The sequence below is a fragment of the Stegastes partitus genome, unplaced genomic scaffold, assembly GCF_000690725.1.
Source record: "Stegastes partitus isolate 25-593 unplaced genomic scaffold, Stegastes_partitus-1.0.2 Scaffold3, whole genome shotgun sequence".
NCBI lineage: Eukaryota > Metazoa > Chordata > Actinopteri > Pomacentridae > Stegastes > Stegastes partitus.
Window position 1 is genome coordinate 1,464,993 of NW_007577734.1, and position 18,750 is coordinate 1,483,742.

Genomic DNA, 18,750 nt, shown 5'->3' on the forward strand with positions numbered 1-18,750 from the left:
TTTTCAGAAGTATTTTTAAATATACCTTGTAACAATGTGTAAACATGTTATTTATATAAAGGCCTACTCTACCTCTAGATGCCAGTAGAGACCACCATCCACCATTTCCGTTAAGCTCCTACTGAAACTCATAATTCCCTGCATAAAGCATCAAATTAAATTTTTCAAACAACTTCATAACCAGACGCTGTACAACATGTTTAGATTATCCGTAACAATATGTTTATTATGTTCAAAGGTTTCACTTTGACTTTTAAATTACGGTTTTCCATAAACTACAGCTATACTGTGACATTTATAATGTTATGCTTTAATTTACTTTATTTCTCATTTGTTTTAGCACAGATGCCTTCTTGTTTTAGAGGTAGGGCAATTAGTGATTTGGGTTGTCAACTTGGGGCTGCAGGGTGGCGCAGTTGGCTAGCACTGTTGCCTCGCAGCAAGAAGGTCACTGGTTCGCGTCCCGGTGGGAGCACCGGGATCTCTCTGCGTGGAGTTTGCATGTTCTCCCCGTGCAGCGTGGGTTCTCTCCAGGTTCTCCGCTTCCTCCCACACAAAACATGTTGAGGTTAATCGTCGATTCTAAATTGTCCATAGGTGTGAATGTGAGTGTGCTTGGTTGTCTGTCTCTAAGTGTAGCCCTGTGATAGACTGGTGACCTGTCCAGGGTGTTCCCTGCCTTCGCTCTAAATCGGCTGGGATAGGCTCCAGCCCCCCACGACCGGAGTGAGGATTAAACGGTATATAGATAATGGATGGATGGATTGTCAACTATTATAAAAGTCAATCTCAGAAACAGATCCAACAGAAGCTGGAAACCACATTTGAATAAGTCCTGAGACCAAAGATTTAAAAATGCAGACGTTTTAAACACAGTTTATGGGTAGATCTGTTTGATCCTTTACCTAAACAACAAACTTATTTGCCTTTAACCTGTAGAATGTTTGCCAAAGGATATCTACCGTCGGGCTATGTTATTTGGTCTTAAGGCTGTTTAACTTGTTTTCAGAGATTTAAAATGTATGCTCTTCACTGAAACTGAGATCTACTTAGTGACAGTAAAGCAGTATTTAAAATACGCTTACTGGCTTTTTTGAGATCTCTGTTACATCTGTCCAACATAAAATATTTACAGTCAGGGAGTCTGTTGTTGTTTGTTGCAATCGGACTGAACCTCTCTGCAGTGGAAGGAAGGTGTTTGCTGGCTTTACCCATCACTATCATCCTGTCACTGTCATTGTTCCAATTATCCATCCATCCATTATCTATACACCGCTTTATCCTCATGAGGGTCGCGGGGGGGTGCTGGGGCCAATCCCAGCCGACCTTGGGCGAAGGCAGGGGACACCCTGGACAGGTCGCCAGTCCAGGGCCACACTTAGAGACAGACAGCCAAGCACACTCACATTTTGTTCCAATTATTCTCATTTTTTTTGTTTTAAACTCCTGCACCCTCAGCTGCCCTGGTGAGAAAGTGCCACGACAACTCCCCTCGCCAATGGGCTCATGCAGCGTACGCGTGCTTCACTGTCAACTGCAGTTTCTGTGCTGTGACCAGCTCCATCCTGACAGGTCTGATGGAGCTCAGGATTCATACAGTGAAGCTTTAATGCAAATACTTTCAGCATATAAATCTGGAATCTATGTGGAACAGCTGGTCAAGAACAACACAGAGCATTATTTACTGTCAGATCCTATGTCAATGAAGTTACCGCTGCTGTGCCACATTTGTAATTATGCACATTACTCTCAATTTAAAAAAGCTCTTCTCGTTTGTGATGCTGCAGCTATTTATGAAAGTCAACAGATAGGTATCTGTGGGTAAAAGGACATCAGTAGGTATGCTAATGCTTCTGCTAAATCACATTTGGTGATACCTAAAACACATTGTTGTAAGATTCAGACATTTACACGCTTCAAATCTGCCCAAGTCACATTACCATCTGTATTTTTACAGACATATCAATATGTTATGCAACAGATACTCTAGGGTGGTGTAGCACTACCTGGTCTCAAGCTGGGGCTTGATCAACTCTACCTGGGTTGCCTGTGTGAGGGTGTGTGTTGTTTTTAGACCAGAAACATCCAGTGATTCCAGGTACCATCACTGATGTGTCCAGGCGCATCAACATGACGTACTGCATGTTAAAAGATAACCTACAATATGGTGGATAGTAAAGAAATTTTTTTTTAAATGGCTGTCTGTGTTGTATTGTACAACAGAGAGTCTCCCTGACACTTCACATTAAGCTCCACTCTGTTACATTAGTTTTGAGGACTGGAAAAGGGTTCAGCCCTAAAATATTTGGGAGATAGAAGTCAGCTGGCCCTCAGGACCTACTGTACAGACCCAAAACTTTAGCACTGTGCTCACAGCTGTGTGTTTGTTGCTGAATCATGGGTGCAACCTAGTGTGTGACGGATGTCACGTATTTAAAGTTTACTTAACAGAGGGAAATAAATTGAAAATAACAGACATCCATTGCCAGTGTTAAAAAAGGAGACACATGTAACATCTTCTCTATCACATATTTGAGGGAGAAATTGGTGTCGTATAGAATGTGTGGTTAAAACTTAGATCATGAGCCTATCAGTCAAACTGAGGTTAAAGACAATCTGTCTGTTAGCTGTCAGCTAGCTGCTCAACGTGGCTAATTTTCATGTAGTGTCTCTTCTTATTCTTCACTTCTGCTTTGTCTGGACACTGCCAGCAACAAGTTTATATTTGGACATTCTCACAATGTGTAATCCAACAATATTTGAACATTGGCATTAAATGGTGGCCAAGCTTGGTTTGTCTTTATGTAACATTTTTTCTCTTTTAATGGACTAGAGATGACTAACTAGTAACTTTCTTTTGAGCAAGCACAAGAACATATGTGCTTGTCGTTAATCAGATGACTATAGACTGCAGTCTTTACTGTTCACTTAGCAGGGGACATAAACCAATCTTTCTTTAAACAGAGTCATTCTTATGTTCCAAGGGTTTAACGTTCCCCAGGTTTATATGGCACATTATAGCAGTCTGAAAAAGATGTCCCCCAGCTCTTGTGGGTATTTTGGCTCTTGTGGGAATGGAAGGGGTGGTTAATGTTGGTTAGCAGAATGCTGAACTGGGAAACAAAGGACCGTGGGAGCATAGATATGTGCCTACTGCAAGCACTTAATAGTGTGAAGTATTTGATCATTCTGCCTTTAGAAGGTAGGCTAGATTTGATTAGGTAAGTTTAGATGTTTCAGTTCTGGTAAACATGCTAAACTTCTTAACTTTTACTCTGCTCAACACAGGACTACAATTGTATGCACACATTTGGGCACCTCAGGGCAAATTGCATATTCTGATTGTTTCCTGAATTGTTAAGCAAAGTGTCAATGTACTTTACTTATTTTTCACTTTATGAACTTGATTGAAAAGTAATTGTGACATGTGAAAAACGTGGGCAGTCTTTTATATATAAAGTTGCAGAACTTCGTTAACTAGTTAGCCCTTAACTGATTCCATAATATTTGTATGTCAGTAACTGTCAGCTGGAGAAATTGTGAGAGCTGATACATTTTCTGACTATTCAAATCTTGTGGTAATGCTCAACAACACTGAGCTGCTGACAGCAACTGACTGAGGAGCTAATGTTGAGCTGATTGATGCTTGCAAAGCAGGAAAAGCTAAAGAAAAAAAAAAAAGTAGAAGAAAAGATTTAAAACTTTCCACAACAGAACATGGTTGTTAACACAGACCCGCGGAAGTTATGACAATCCATAAGCTCTTGAAGCTGACAGAGAAGTGGTGGTTTGTTGTTCCGTTGTGCAGCTTTCCTGCTGCTGTACTACAGGCGGCGGAGCAGGTTGTCAGCAAATCGTAAGGTTGGTGGTTTGATCCTTGGCCACTCCACATGACACAGTGTCCTCAGGCAAGAGACTGAACCCGAAGTGGAGAGTAGCTCCTATTGGAACTGTTGCTTTTGGAACGAGTGTGTGTGTTTGTGTGTGTGAATGAGGCAAAATGCTGTAAAGTGCTTTGTAGACCGCAAAGCTAAAAAAGACAGATGAACTTCAAACTCAGCCCTTTAGCTACAATCCTCAAAGGCATGTGTGGAGATAAAAAGAAGCAGCATTTGATTAAAAGAACACCTTGTCAAGTGTTAAGTTGGGGGTGGAAACATTCTGCTATGGGGTTGTGGCACCGGAAACATTGCACAGTTAGAGAAGAATTGACTCTGTTAAACACCAGCAAATTATGGATGCAAATTGCAGTCAGTCATGAGACTGAACCTGAAAAGAAGCTGACTTTGAGAACGCGACAATGATCCAAAGCAGACCTTGAAATCCAACATGACCTACTTCAGGAAACACAATCTGAAGCTTTTGGAGTGGCTCTTCCAGTCCTCTGACTTGCACATCATTGAAAATCTGCAGATACAGCTTAAACATGCTGTGTGTGCAAGGCAGCCTAAAAATATCTCTGAATTCGAAGTGACTCTTGGATGGCTACAAAAAGCATTTGCAAGCTGTGATATCTGCCAAAAGGGACAGTTGCTAATAACTAGCAAAGCGGGGTGCCCCAGCTTTGCACATGCCACACTCTACTTTTTCTTTTTTCATTAAATAAATTATAATAACGCATGAACATTTGAAGAAGAGCTCATTTTAATATCTGTTTGCTGCAGGGGTTGTATTTGCTTCTTTTCACCTCCAAAAAAATCAACAAAACATGTAATTTACCCAGAGGCGCCCAAGCCTTTGCAGCTGTATGTCACTGTGATTGTCAATTACACCTGGGAAGACTTCACACATACGCTGATGGATTTTGAGGTTTCTGCCTGCATGACAAATTGGAGTGTTTATTTTGTATCATGCTTCTATTTTCATGACGCAACTGTTTACAGAGAGCTACATACTCTACGTGCTCTGCAGCCCTCTGTTGACGGAAAAGAATATGACCTTTTTTTTTTCTTTTCTGTAAGCTTCTGAAGAGTTTGATTTTATAGCTTGCAAATTTACAATTGGTTTCACAACAAACTGTAAAAAGTTACAGCTTGAATATAGTAAAATTGCTTAAAAATTTTAAAGCAGAAAATTAATACATTTAGTCGAACTGATATCCAATAAACTGGACAATAGCAATATGACACCATTTTACTTTTTGCATATCACACACAAAAAAAACTAATAAGGCATGTAGGTAGCTAATATGGTAAAAGGAAGCTGTAATTTTTACATTAAGAATAAAGGGTGTTTACATGGCATAAGACATACAGACAAAAATTTTCAAAAGTGTTCAATAAAGTTAGTAATACTCAGTGTTTGGAGGGATTTTATTCTTTATTTTTAAAGAAATCTATGTGAGAGCCATTCAATCATAAAAGCATCTGTGTTTCTTATTCATGATTTACTGATGACTCTGAACAGTCGATCAACAAACACACACAGAATATTATATCGCTTCCAGCTGTATTATCGATTTTTGATTGAAATATCTTCCAGCTCCTTAATGTAATAGTCATGCTTTATGTGCTGCTTAACACAGCCTGTGATCTGCACAGACTGTGGCCTAAACATAGGAGCTTTTGTCATATTGAAAAAATGTAAAATGCTACTTGATTCGTTCATTTTATGCTCCAATGTCAGTGTAGAGACACTATGCTACAGCATACTCTAGCTGGATTTGTTCACACATGTTGACGGCAATAGAGACTTGTCTAACCCCAAGGCTTCTTTCTATTAGACTAGCACTGCAGACCTTGTCTGGCAGACCTTGTCTGGCGTGCAGGAGTGTGAGAGAGAGAGAAAAGCACAGGGCAGCGGAGAGCACAGCTGCTAACTCCCACTCCTCCTGATCACATGGATTTTGTGGTCTGAACATACAACCTGTAGGAAGACTAGCCATGACACAGACTACAGTAGATGCAAAGGTTTAGGCTGTTCCTGTTATGGACAGGAACAAACATGTTTAACGCTTCTGATGTGAATGCTACCATAACTATCCCTCTGCTGGCCTCCTGGGGAACTACAAGTTCCTCTCGCACAAGTGAGTCAACAAAATGGCTGACCTATATAGTGCTGTATAATGTCAGAAGACAGCAAAAAACTGCAAACTTGCTGCTCACTGATGTAAAAAAATTTTCAAGAGGCTGGAAATAAGGATTTGTCTGTCTTCTTGTTTTTTTTTGGTGACAGCCCACTAAACCACAGTAAAAAAGCCTATTGTTTGTAGTCTAGGCAAATTAAGGAGAAAAACACCTTCCCAGCTGTCCATACTTCCTGAATTGGTATTCTTTCTACATCTTTGAGTTGAACCATGCTCTTGTATCATGTTAACCTTTTTTTTTTAAAGTATTTATTTATTTATTTATTTTTAAAGTGTGAAGAAAGGCAAACTACTTAAAGGTCTGGTTTAGTACTTGAACACACAAATCAAACAGCCCCATCCCTGAGGTGCACAAACTACAAACCTACAACAACACCACTGCCTGTAGTTTACAGACAATGTTTGAGGCTGTAGTCCGGCTGGCTCCTCCTCCTCCATATAATCCCTCCCCCTCAGCCCGGGTTTCTGCCTGTAGCGGACGGACCAACACTCCCCTCCCTCTCCATGCTAATGTTCGGCTCCCTGTTGTCTCTACTTTCCAACCGTCGGCTCTGTGAGGCTGCTTCACCCACACTGCAGCTCGACTACTCCCGGCAGAGGTGCTGTTCTAAAACACACTCATCCACACACACCGCCTTGTCACGTCCTGGAACTGTTCAGACATACCTTGCCGGCTTTAGCTACCGACTTCTGCACTACCACCACCCGTAGAGAGGCTTAAAACAAAACCGAGGAAAACTAACTCAAGAGCGCGAGGCTGGTCAACGCGACCATTTGGCGTCTACCGACCAACCGACCCCCCCGCCCCCTCCGCCACAATCGGCTGACGTCGGTTGGTGGATCTTTGGAGCTCGAAAAGAGGAGGAGTCTGTCGGTGAGCGAAAAACGGAGAGCAGTCGCTCGAGTCCGCCGATACAGATTGTTGTTGTTGTGGCACAGCGCACTGGTTTTTCCTCTGATTGTTGAAACCGGCGGACTCGTTGCTCGTCTAATAACCACATCCTGACCGCAACGGCAGTACACAGCAGTCTCCGGAGGAGTTGGTCGCCGGTAGGAAGAGGAGGAGCAGAGGAGACAGTCTGCTACAGACCAACAGTGAAAATCGCGGGAACATCTTCGGACAACGCGAAGAGTCGGTGAGTCCAGGTACTGCAGCTAGCATGCTAGCCAGGCAGCTCTCACTTGTCATTTTGTTTAACACAAATAGGTAATATCTTTCATGTGAGTTTGGCTTTTGAACAGAAAGGCTTCACCTGGAATTCCAGAAAGGATTTTTTTTTTCGTTTTTCAGTTTTTACCTCATAGGTTGCACATTATACAGTGAGCGCTAAGGTTGGGATAGCAGCGGGTGTAAGCAGTAAGGTTAGCTAGCAGGTACAATACTAGCTAAATGAACACTTTTAAACTTAATGTGTTATTTCTTTATTTTAACGCTTTAAAAGATTTTTAACACCTTCTTACTGACATCTCCCCCAAATTAGTAATGGTTACGCATTTTATATTTATTTATTTATTTTACATGAAATATTACATTTAGGGAACTTTATCTTATCAGAGTAGCCTTCGACTTCTCAGTTTAAAAAACGCACTCCATTTAGCATGTAGCTACTCTTAAATCATGGCATTGTACTTGCTTGTTTGACCAGTTTTAAACTATTAATGTATCTGATTTTTGAGTTGTCTTACATCAAGGGAACTTTTTCTTATTACAAAGGTGAGGTTTCCATTATTGATTTTTTAATTTTTTTAAAGCACTTTGTTTACCACGCAGTTCCTAATTTTGGGCATTATTCTTGGTCATTTGCAAATCTAATGCATTTGAATCCTGGTTTTTATTACATTAAGAGAACATTTTTTTGAAATACAGAGGTTATGTGTCCTTTTTTAAAAAAAATTTTTACAAAAAACAATTGCACTTAGCAACTCTTTCTGCTAACGTTACGCTATTTTGATGTTAAGCGGTAGTACGTTAGGAAGAAAAATAACCTAGCCATATGAACAATAAGACAAAAGTTTCCTACGTTTCTGTTGATTTAAGAATTACATTGTCTCACATAGCTCATGTTGCTAAATTGTCTGATACAAGTAGTCTAAGGCCTATTAATGTAATTCATTCACTTCCCAATGAAGGAACCTGAAATGTGCATATGTGTCTTGAATGTATTTGTACTTCACTTCAGTCTTTAAGGTCTCACCCTACTGATTTCAGTGTAGCAACCATGTTGTGTGGAGCTAAAACAAGCAGGAAGCACAACCAGCACATTGCAGAGGTGGCAGTCTGGGGGGAGGGGCAAAAAGGAAAAAAGATTTTGATGAGTCGTCATCTACCTAGAGATAATAAGCAAGGTGGAATATAGAAGAATATTAAATGAGCGTACTGTACTTACTGTCATTTTGTAGAGCTTTAATGAAGATACTGGGTTTTTCAAAAAAAAAATTAAAAAACAGTTAAATGCAGATTATGAAACAATATCCCTAAACTGAAAATCAACACTACAAGACCTTAATGTTACAGAATGCAAAAATGCACAGAAGTGATAAGCAAACTGCTGCATTCTTTACATTGTGCAGCATAACCCCCCTCTTTGACTAAAGTGGTACAACCCAGTAATTTTCCATGCACCACACTGCCCTTGGATGTGGGTGTGGCCTAAAGTCAATGGTAATACAAGAGTTGAGCATTTTTTTCATTGCCCTGACTTGTGGGTTTCAAAAATAAATTTAAAAAAAGCATCTTTTTTGATTTAGGTGAAATGATGTGCAGATTAAGTGACCAGCTGAGTGTTTGCCGCATGAAGCACATAGTCACAAGCCAGCCACAGTTTGGGAGATTTGTCACTCTTAAGGACTAGACTATTCAGCATGTTTTGAAAATTTTTGTCTTGATTTAGTCCATAAAAAATGAGGTGTTTCAGGTCTCCTTGTACCTCTTTGGAACATGGTACAGCCGTGTTTCTAGGTTCACCTCCCCCACTTCACCCAGTGGCAGTGCTCACATGGTGCACTCAATTCATTACACAGTCTGTTTTTTTTTTTTTTTTCTTTTCACTGCAGAAGAGGAAGCAGCCTTTAAAGGCGCCACCTACATTTTTCAAAACCTTTCGTGCAGATGCTAGGAGCATTTATTTTTCACTTCATTAAATCTATTTGACCTCTTTTCCAATATGACTGATCAGAATTCTCCATCAATCGTTCAAAAGTCTGCAAAGCTAGCTGCATTCAAATAGATACCTAATGAAAATGTATTAGTTTAAGGTTCAGTTTGGTTATAATTTCAAAGAGAAACATCCAAATGGTGAATACAGTGTTTGTGTTCCAGTGACACCTTTCTCAATGCAGGTTTGTTGGCAGATGCAAGTCAGTGCTGTGCAGCTGTTTGCCCATGACATGGCCTAAGGAGGCCCCTCGTCTTTGGCCTCAGTTATACACGTGAATCTAAAATGTGCTTACATTAAGTTTATTAAAAATGGTGTATATAAGATGACATTTCAGCGTGGTAACCTCTCTGTCAGATTGTTGCTAGATGTTAGAGAGCACATTATTTAGCAGGTGATTCTAAAACCTTAAGTTTTTAAAAGTTTTTTGGGGGGCATTTTTGCCTTTATTTAGATAGTGCGATGTAGAGACAGGAAATGTGGGGAAAGAGAGCAGGGAGAATGACATGCAGTAAAAGTCCGGCCAGTCGGCCAGGACTCAAACTGGGGACTTGCTGCTGACGGCATATGTGCCCTAACCACTCAGCTCTCAGGTCGTCCATGTAAACTCAGACTTTTCCCATTAAAAAATTATGACGTGTGATGGATGATAAGATGATAGACTTTTCATTTTGCAGTAAGACACTTACAGTCTGCATCCACAGAAAGAGCTCTGTGAACATGCCATGTAAAAGGCCTAGTGACAAACTGCATTTGGACATTTGGAAGTAGCAATACAATACTTATTCTTTAATGTTATTTTTATACATATATAAATACATCTAATGTGTGTGTAGTGTGGAACTTAACACTCACCTCACAGTGCACTTTTAAGATGAAACATTTTATAATAGGGAATCAGAACAAACATGTTTAAGAAAGGTCACTCTACATGTAAATTTCCATTGAAATGTTATCCATACCTTGGTTTTTTGACTACATAAATCTGAATTATATTTATAAACTAAGCTGATTTGCTTACAATGTAAAATGTAAGCTAATGTAATGTAAATGTAATGTTCTTATGTTATTTTTGCAAAGATTCCTGATGTAAATCAATTCAGGAGTGATAGCAGGTTCCAATCCTGCATTTTTAATTTTGATAATGGTAAAATTATCTAATTTCTAAGTTTCTGAAACCATGCCAAGTCCATAAGAACCAGTTTCAGCCAGTTGCAGCCGGTTTCCCTTTGCTTCAGGCTAAAAATGAGAGCGATGAGAAATATGATCTAGGCTCAAACTAAAATAAATGTGTGTTTGTTATTCATCATTTTTATCTTGCCAGGCTGATAATTAGTTAGACTTACATATTTTAAAATTCCTTTAATTCCTACATTTCACACATTAACCATAATAAATTAGTCAGGCCTAAGATGTGTGTGTGTGTGTGTGTGTGTGTTTTACAATTGTTCTAATTTTATTCTAATTTGAGATTTTTATCGACTAGACTTGTGCTTACAACATGTACACATGTAACACTAATAAGTCAATCATATTCAAAATAAACTATACGCCTGTCATTTAAATCTCTTTACCTGATTAAAACCCCACTCAGAAAACAATAAACTCAGAATTCATTTAAAAGACCACGCATGTTCAGACTTGCACATACATGCAGTCATGTGTCCTTCTACTCCCTTTGCATTATGTGTTATGTTCCAGTCTCTGCTCCATTGATTTAGTCATGGGAGCTGACAGCCTGAAATCTTAGTACTATTGCAGTCCCCATTGCGCAGTGTTGCCTTATACATAATTGTTTAGCTTTTTTCAAAACATGTAGTGTTTTGTAAGCGTGATGGCAACCTAACATGTTACTCACATGGCTGAATAGCTGCTATTGTCATTGCACCAATTCTGGAAGCTCGGATCTTTTGCAAAACACTTTCAACACGTTTGAATTGATGTTAAATTAGTGTAAAACACTATCGCATAGTCACATCAGTGCATGATAAACCACGTACAGGAAGAAACCGAACACGTCTTCTCGTTTGCCTTACGAACAGCACCGTTTAAACTGTAACTCGGGTTATATATTCTCTCTACAAATTGCTAAGATTTAATAAGTAATGAAACCATTGCAAATAAGCAAAGAAAAACAATGTTTCTCTTGCTTTTTGTGCAGAAAATGGAATAAACATTCTTCTCAGACCCCAGAAATAATGTGACCTGATTTTTCCTCTCTTTCATTTTCAATTTTTATTCATATAAACAACAAGGGTGAAAAACATAATATCCAGCAAAACACATACAGCATGGGAATAAATATATTTTTTTGGCCTTTGCCTTTATTAAGTGCAGTAGAGGGAGACAGGAAAGGGGGGAGAAGAATGGGGACAGACCTGCAGCAAAGGGTCGTGAGCGGGATTCGAACTCACGACCGCTGCATCGGGGAACTACAGCCCCTGTTCATGGGCCGCCCGCTCTACCAGGTGAGCTATAACATTTTTAGTGGAGACTATATACGGTCTAACATTGTATTCTGTATAAATTCACTTTTTAATGTGCACATTTCTGTGATTATGCCAATTCATGGATGTGTTGGTGGATTTAAGGGCTGAAGTATGCTTGATGGAGTCACATTTATATAATTTTTTCAAATGGTCCCACTCAACGACAGAAGAGCTAGTTGTTCCAGGCTGCGTCACGCTGTACCCCTGCACTTTTGTCACCATAGCTTTCACATGTCTTTTTAGTCTTGACGCTAATGCTGATCTATTTGGAGATGTCAGCTACCTTCACCCAACTGGTATAACAACTGACTCATGTTAAAATATCTCAAGAGCTGCCATACTTTGGGCTGGCATGAAAAGAGATGCTGGTGGTGCAAGGGGTTACAGAAACCACTGAAAAAGAGACCACATTCCTGTGGAAATTTTTGGTGGTTGGTGCTGGTGTTTTGTTCCTGGAGCTGGGAGCCAGCATCCATCCTTCGGCTTGTAGTTCAGCCTTCAGAGTCGAACATTAGGCAACTGGGCACTTCAGTTCCCTCTTGCCAACAATTATTGCTGTTAGTTGATGACAGCGTGGCACCTCAGACTTGGCAGTTTGTGTGTTTGATGCCCTAGAGTACTCTTTCTATTGCGCTGTTCACTATTATTTACCTTGTCATTCTTCTGTGCTATTTAGTTTTTTTTGAGTTGCGACAACTACTAATAGCCAACTACAGTAGGATATGCAGTGTAAAATCTGTAGGCCTACTGCACTTTGACAGTAAGCCCATCCACCTAGCACAGGGCTCCAGACTACGACCAATATGGTTGCATAGGCAACCTTTTTTTGACAGAAAGCCAGTTGAAATTGTCGTAAGTGGTCGCATTCATGCGAGTGCCGAGTACGTTATAGTCATTTCGCTGTTTTGTTGTCGCTTTAGCAAGCACAGGCAGCTCATGATTTTAGCTTCTAACCACTATATGAAAATGATTGACTGTGGTCTTTACACTTAAAATGCGCTCCGCTCATGAAATGCACCGCGCACTTACGTGGGCTGTTTTCTACGAGTGGAGAACACAGCACAAATAAAATCACTGTTTCTTCTTGGACAAATCTGACTTTAGAAAACTTTATGTCACACTTTCCAAACAAATTTTTGCTCACACAACTGTGTGAGCACACCTTAGCCACCAAGCAGCATCTACCGCAACCTGCAATGTGAGTAATGTTAGGAAACATCTGTAAATGTGGTGTCTGTAGATAAACAAATGTTTAGCTTGTGAGGTGTTTCGCCTGTGACCAGGTGGGAGGTGCTACCAACTGAGAATGCTGGTTACACCAGTGCAACTTGTGAAAAAATTAGTCTGGAGCCCTGTAGCATAAAAGATACAGGAGGCATTATGCGCAAAATATGGTGTGTCAAATTGTCAGTAGTGCATGAGAAATGGAGCGGAGTCAGGATTCTTCCAAATGACATCTCTGACAGTCAACTCTGCAAGTTTGAGAGGGCAACCCTACATCAGTATGCTTTCACTTATTTAATACATGATTTTATTCGTAAATTACTGAAGGCAACATCAGCAAATGTTCACAAAGTACTTTGTTTTCGTCACTGACACTGCTAGCGCCTTTGTATACTATCACACTAATAGAATGTAGCATTTGTTATAAGTCTTTCCCTACTTTGATGGTTAGTTATCACTAGCAGTGTGAGTCTCCCAGATTTATTCAGCATCTTTGATATGAACAAATCTTGAGGCAGCAAATTTTCCCACTGTAAGTCACATACAGTGCTTGCTGTGTCTCACTCCAACTTAGCACCAACACATGGTTGCACTTGAATAGGCTAAATAGTTCTTTCTAGCATAGCAAGATATGGCCACAGTAGGCATGGTTGGAGAGCGGGATTGCTGTAACAAAACATCTACAACTGAAATACTCTTCTTAATCTGTGCACAGATCCGGGTGCCTTCCTTGGAGGTTCTCAGATATGTTTCAGGTGTTGCGTCTTTTCTCTTCCTCATTCAGTACTTTCAGATATTATAGATACTTTGAGATATTGTTTAAACACTAGCTTTTGGTTGTTTATAACTTTTACTTGATCATCCAACGCAAATAATTTCCATACATACATGGTGCTGCAGTGCAACTGTTGCTGCAATTGCTGCCACCATTCCACTTGTTGTTATTGTCCAGTATCTCCAGTACCTACATCATTGACAGTATTTCTGGAACCTTTGGCGCTGTAAAGAGACAAGTATCCTGAACTTGGTACCATATGTTAGTTTTTATGACATTCCTGCACGAGAGAAAAGGAACTTGGTTCGCTGGCTGTGACCAGTCCTTCTTTCTTTATTGTGCCCTATCAAAGTGATGGTAGTCACAGTGATGGTTGGCAGAGGAACTGCTGCTGGTGTTGCTAGCATAAATACAATAAGCGAAGTCATTTTCCCTTAGTTTGCAACATTTTGCGTAGTTTTGCATATTCAAGGTGAATCTACATCTGTCTACATCTAATTGCATGTTTTGACAAATTCTGCATGCTGTGGTATCACCTTAATTTTGTATTCAGTCCTAATCAACCCTAAAAGCCCTGATGTACTGTGAAACAGTTGTCAACAGGAAGGTGGAAAGGGAACACTCTTCTGTTTACACTACACTGTTTGTCTTCATAAATGTAGTCGGACTCACTGTATATAGGGTTAGGGTTCTAAGCCTACCACTGGCTGCTCATTTTAGGCAGGTTTGTCCTCTCCTAGACATTAGTGCCAATAAACCATGACAATGGTAGCACTTTGCATGGGTGGAGTAGATGTAGACCAGAAAGATAGCACCATGAATGCATGTTGGTTTGAAGGCCAAAATACTGAATGAAAAGAAGACTACTAGTCTAAAGCGGTTTGAAGCAAGAAGATCCCAGCACTTGACTTGACGTGGATTAAATAGAACTCCTTGTGAGTATTTTAACGTAGGAGGTTAAGCAGTAAAGCTAAGGATCGACTGATCATTGGCCCGACTGATCATTAAGGCCAATATGTGGCATTTTTGTGATTATTTGCATTGTTACCAATATTGAACAACTATTGCAGAATAAGTTAAATTTGCTGCTTTGGCTCTAATGCAGATGGCTCTCTCTGTAATCTGCAGTCACTTTGTGGTTTCAAGCAATGTCCTGCCCACAGCACTAGATGATTTACTCTTACACGTCATGAGTAGCGGCCAGTTACTGAAAGCTGTTGTTTTCCTAGAGGGGCGGACATGCATATTTGCATGGTGGAGCAGCTCCAGTAAGTTAGTGGTGCTGTGTTTGGAGGGTGAGGTAGCAGATGGTGCTGAAGTTGTAAGAAACACTACAATATTGTACAAGCATGCTCAGTTTCCCTGTTATATGGAAAACACCTGAATAATTTACTTATTGGTGTCATTGCAGTTGGAACTTGTACTTACGGCTAAAGCTATCACTACAGGGTTTGCTGTGCCTCCTAGCTTGCTGCTGAGGCCAAATGGATTACCATAACATCTTCCTAAATTAACACAGACTGTGGAGAGCTGCTCTACCTGAAAGAGACATCTCTCTGAGTCACACAACCAAGAAAAAGTGCAAGCCATTGCCACAAATTAGAACAGTAGCTACTTTCACAGTGGCCAAGGCTACACAAATGACTAGCAGCTAATTTAGAAGGCAACTATACATTAGCTGAAGACAGAGTATGAAAAACAACAAGAAATTATGGCTTTAAGATATGGCCCTAAGGCTTATTCATACTTTGTGTATCTGCATCTGTGCCTGCAAGGTACTCGTGACAGAAATTTCATCATCCACCCAAGTCCGGGCGGACTGTCTGGACAATAGGTGTGCCCACTGTGCACATGCCTGGAAAACAGAGTGGTGCAAACAAATGTCATCCACGCCTTTTATATTTCATGATTTCAAGAGTTTCAATTAAAGTAGTCACTACTGGACATAGACAGAATTTTGTTTGTACATGCTTTCATTGATGGATATGCATAAATTCAGTTAGAATAATCCTCATTCATGAAGGTAACCTACTTAAAAATCACATGTTCCCTCTTATCAAATGCTGCTAATGTATAATGTTTAATGCATTTATGTATGATTTCATCAACACTAATCCTTATTAGTGAAGAAGCCCCTGCTAAGACATACTGTTAATATATAACATTCAATGTGTATTGATTCCAAATATCGGTCACTGGCCTTTCTTAATCAACAATAATCAATATATATAACTGTCTTGAAAAAAGTGTTACTTGTCAGTCAGTCTAAAACAAAATCTCTCTAAAGAGCAGCTGAAAAGATCTTCTGTGAATAAAACATTGCAAACAATGCATGACGAAGATCATTCATGCCCGAGATGATGTTGTCTGCTTGAAAAAAAAAAGTTAAAATAAAAGAACAGATATCTGCTAATAAAGGGTGTACTCTTTTTTGTTGTTGTACCACTGACAGGTGAAGTGAAAATCACTGATCTTGTTTCAGTAGTACCTGTTAAGAGGTGGGATATACTAGGCAGCAAATGAACAGTTAATTCTGAAGGTTGATGAGTTGGAAGCCAGAAAATTAAGCAAGCGACAATGACCAAATTGGACTAGTTAGATGACTGGGTAAGGGCATCTCCAAAACAGGTCTTGCGGATAAGGGTTAGAATTAGTACCTACCAAAAGTGATCCAAGGAGGTACAACTAAGCCAAAGGACTGAAGGTCTGCCAATGTGATGTGATCCAACAGAAAAGCTTTGATAGAACACTGGCTCTGATAGAAAGGAGTCAGAACACAAAGTATATTGCATTTGCTGCATACGGCGTTGTGTAGTCGCAGACTGGTCAGTGTGCTCATTCAGACCACCACTTACCAATTTTCTCCATCCCTGAAAATGGATATTGTGGACATGAGAGTGACAGAACTTTTTCACTAATTGCACTATTGCGACCAACATTGTCATTTAGTCGCACCTGCCACAGGTGCTTATCCATAGACACCACATCTACCAATGTACCCAAAATGCCTCACATTACAGGCAGCGGTAGATGCTGCTAGGTGGCTGCAAGGTGGTCGGACAGTTGTGTGAGCAAAAATTTGTTTGAAGAGAGTGAGATTCAGAGAGAGAAAGTCAGATTTGTCCAAGAAGAAACCAAGTAATTTTATCCACATGTGCTAAAGACCACAGTCAATCGTTTTCATACAGTGGTTAGAAGCTGAAATCATGATTTTGATTATTAATTATTTGATTTTGTAGCCCTACTACTGCATTAGTCACTGTAACCGGCTAGCTCACTGGCTCGATATATTCCTGCCTGCACCTACAATTATACAATTATACAATTTCATTTTGCAGACGCTTTTATCCAAAGCAACGTACATCCGAGAGCAGATACAACACAAGCAAGGATCTAGTCCGGAAAAAACAATCTAGATAAGTGCCATAGAACAAAAGTGTGATAGGGCGTTGATGCCAACAGCAGGCTGTGTGGGAGGCAATAGGATTTTTTTGTTTGTTTGTTTTTGTTTTTTGTTTTTTTTTGGTTTGTTTGTTTATGGGCTGTCAAGTGCAAAGGTGTTCAGTGAAGAGCTGGGGGAACACTGAGAGGGAGTTGGCAGATTGAACAGAGTTTGGTAACTCGTTTCACCAGCGCAGACCCACAGAGGAGAAGAGTCTTGCGATTGACCTTGGGCCCTGTTGTGGTGGTTGTATCAGGCGGTTTTTGTTGGTCGAGCATAGTGAGTGGGAGGGAGTGTAGATCTGAATGAGAGAGTTCAGGTAGGAGGGAGCTGTTCTCATTGTGGTTTTGTAAGCAAGTGTCAGGGTTTTGAATTTGATGCAGGCAGCAACTGGAAGCCAGTGAAGCGATCTGAACAGCGGGGTGACATGTGTTGTTTTTGGCTCATTAAAAACCAGACCTGCTGCTGCATTGTGGATCATCTGCAGAGGTTTGACCGTGGATGCGGGGAGGCCTGCCAGTAAGGAGTTGCAGTAGTCAATGCGTGGTATTATTAGAGCTTGTACCAGGAGTTGTGCTGCATGTTCAGACAGGAAAGGTCTGATCTTCCTGATGCTGTACAGTGCAAATCGACACAACCGAGCAACAAAGGCCACATGGACCGTGAAGGTTAGTTGGTCATCAATCATGACACCCAAGTTTCTGGCAGATTTTGTGGGTTTGAGTTGGGTTGAATCAAGTTGGATGTTGATTTCTTGTTGCAGAGAGGGACTGGCTGTGATGACAATGAGCTCAGTCTTAGAGAGGTTGAGTTGAAGGTGGCGTGTTTTCATCCATGCCGAGATGTCTGCAAGGCAGACTGGGTAGAGATCCGGGTAGAGACCGCGAGCAATGGTATGAGAAACCATGGGCCTGGATCGTTGCACTGAGTGAGGTTGTGTAAATTGAGAAGAGAAGGGGACCAAGCACTGACCCTTGAGGAATCCCTCTGGATAGGTTGTGCGGTTTGTACACGTCTCCCCTCCAGGATACTCTGAAGTATCTTCCTGAGAGGTAGGACACAAACCAGCCGAGGGCAGATCCTGAGATGCCAAGCTTAGTGAGTGTGGAGAGGAGGATGTGGTGGTTAACCATGTCAAAGGCAGCGGACAGATCTAGCAGCAATAAAGCTGAAGACTGTCCAGTGATTCTGTTACAGATAGGCTACTGTAGTCTCAGTAGAGTGACCCCGTTTAAAACCAAACTGATACGGGTCATACAGATTGATGTCACAGAGGAAAGTGCACCTGCACTCTTATCATCAGGTGAGTCTGAGTCAGACCTCTAGCTCTCTGTTGGTTGAGGAACCAACTCAATAGTTCGTTTTACGCATCAGGCAGTAACATGCTGATGGAGCCACCAAAGAAATAAAAGTTCTACTTTCCACCACTGTGGTTAACGCAGTAGCTGCCTGTGCTGGTTAAAGCAACGACAGAACAGCTAAATGGTCATCATGCGACCACTTGAAATTTGAACTCGCACTCTCTCAAAAAAGTTGCTTATGCTACCATTTCGGTTGCAGTCTGGAGACGTGTGCGATAG

At 40.6% G+C, this 18,750-nt stretch overlaps 1 protein-coding gene across 4 annotated transcripts in view; it reads left to right on the top strand.

The window, feature by feature from the left end:
- The first annotated feature begins 6,606 nt into the window (after window positions 1–6,606).
- The window catches only part of atf7ip (activating transcription factor 7 interacting protein), a 32,005-nt gene continuing 19,861 nt past the window's right edge, over window positions 6,607–18,750 (top strand). For 2 of the 4 annotated variants that reach the window (XM_008277282.1, XM_008277306.1), the window contains exon 1: window positions 6,607–7,221. The gene's annotated coding sequence lies outside the window, so the exon portion shown is untranslated. Of the gene's footprint in view, window positions 7,232–18,750 lie in introns of all 4 variants that reach the window. The other 2 variants (XM_008277291.1, XM_008277299.1) reach the window with 2 other exon arrangements.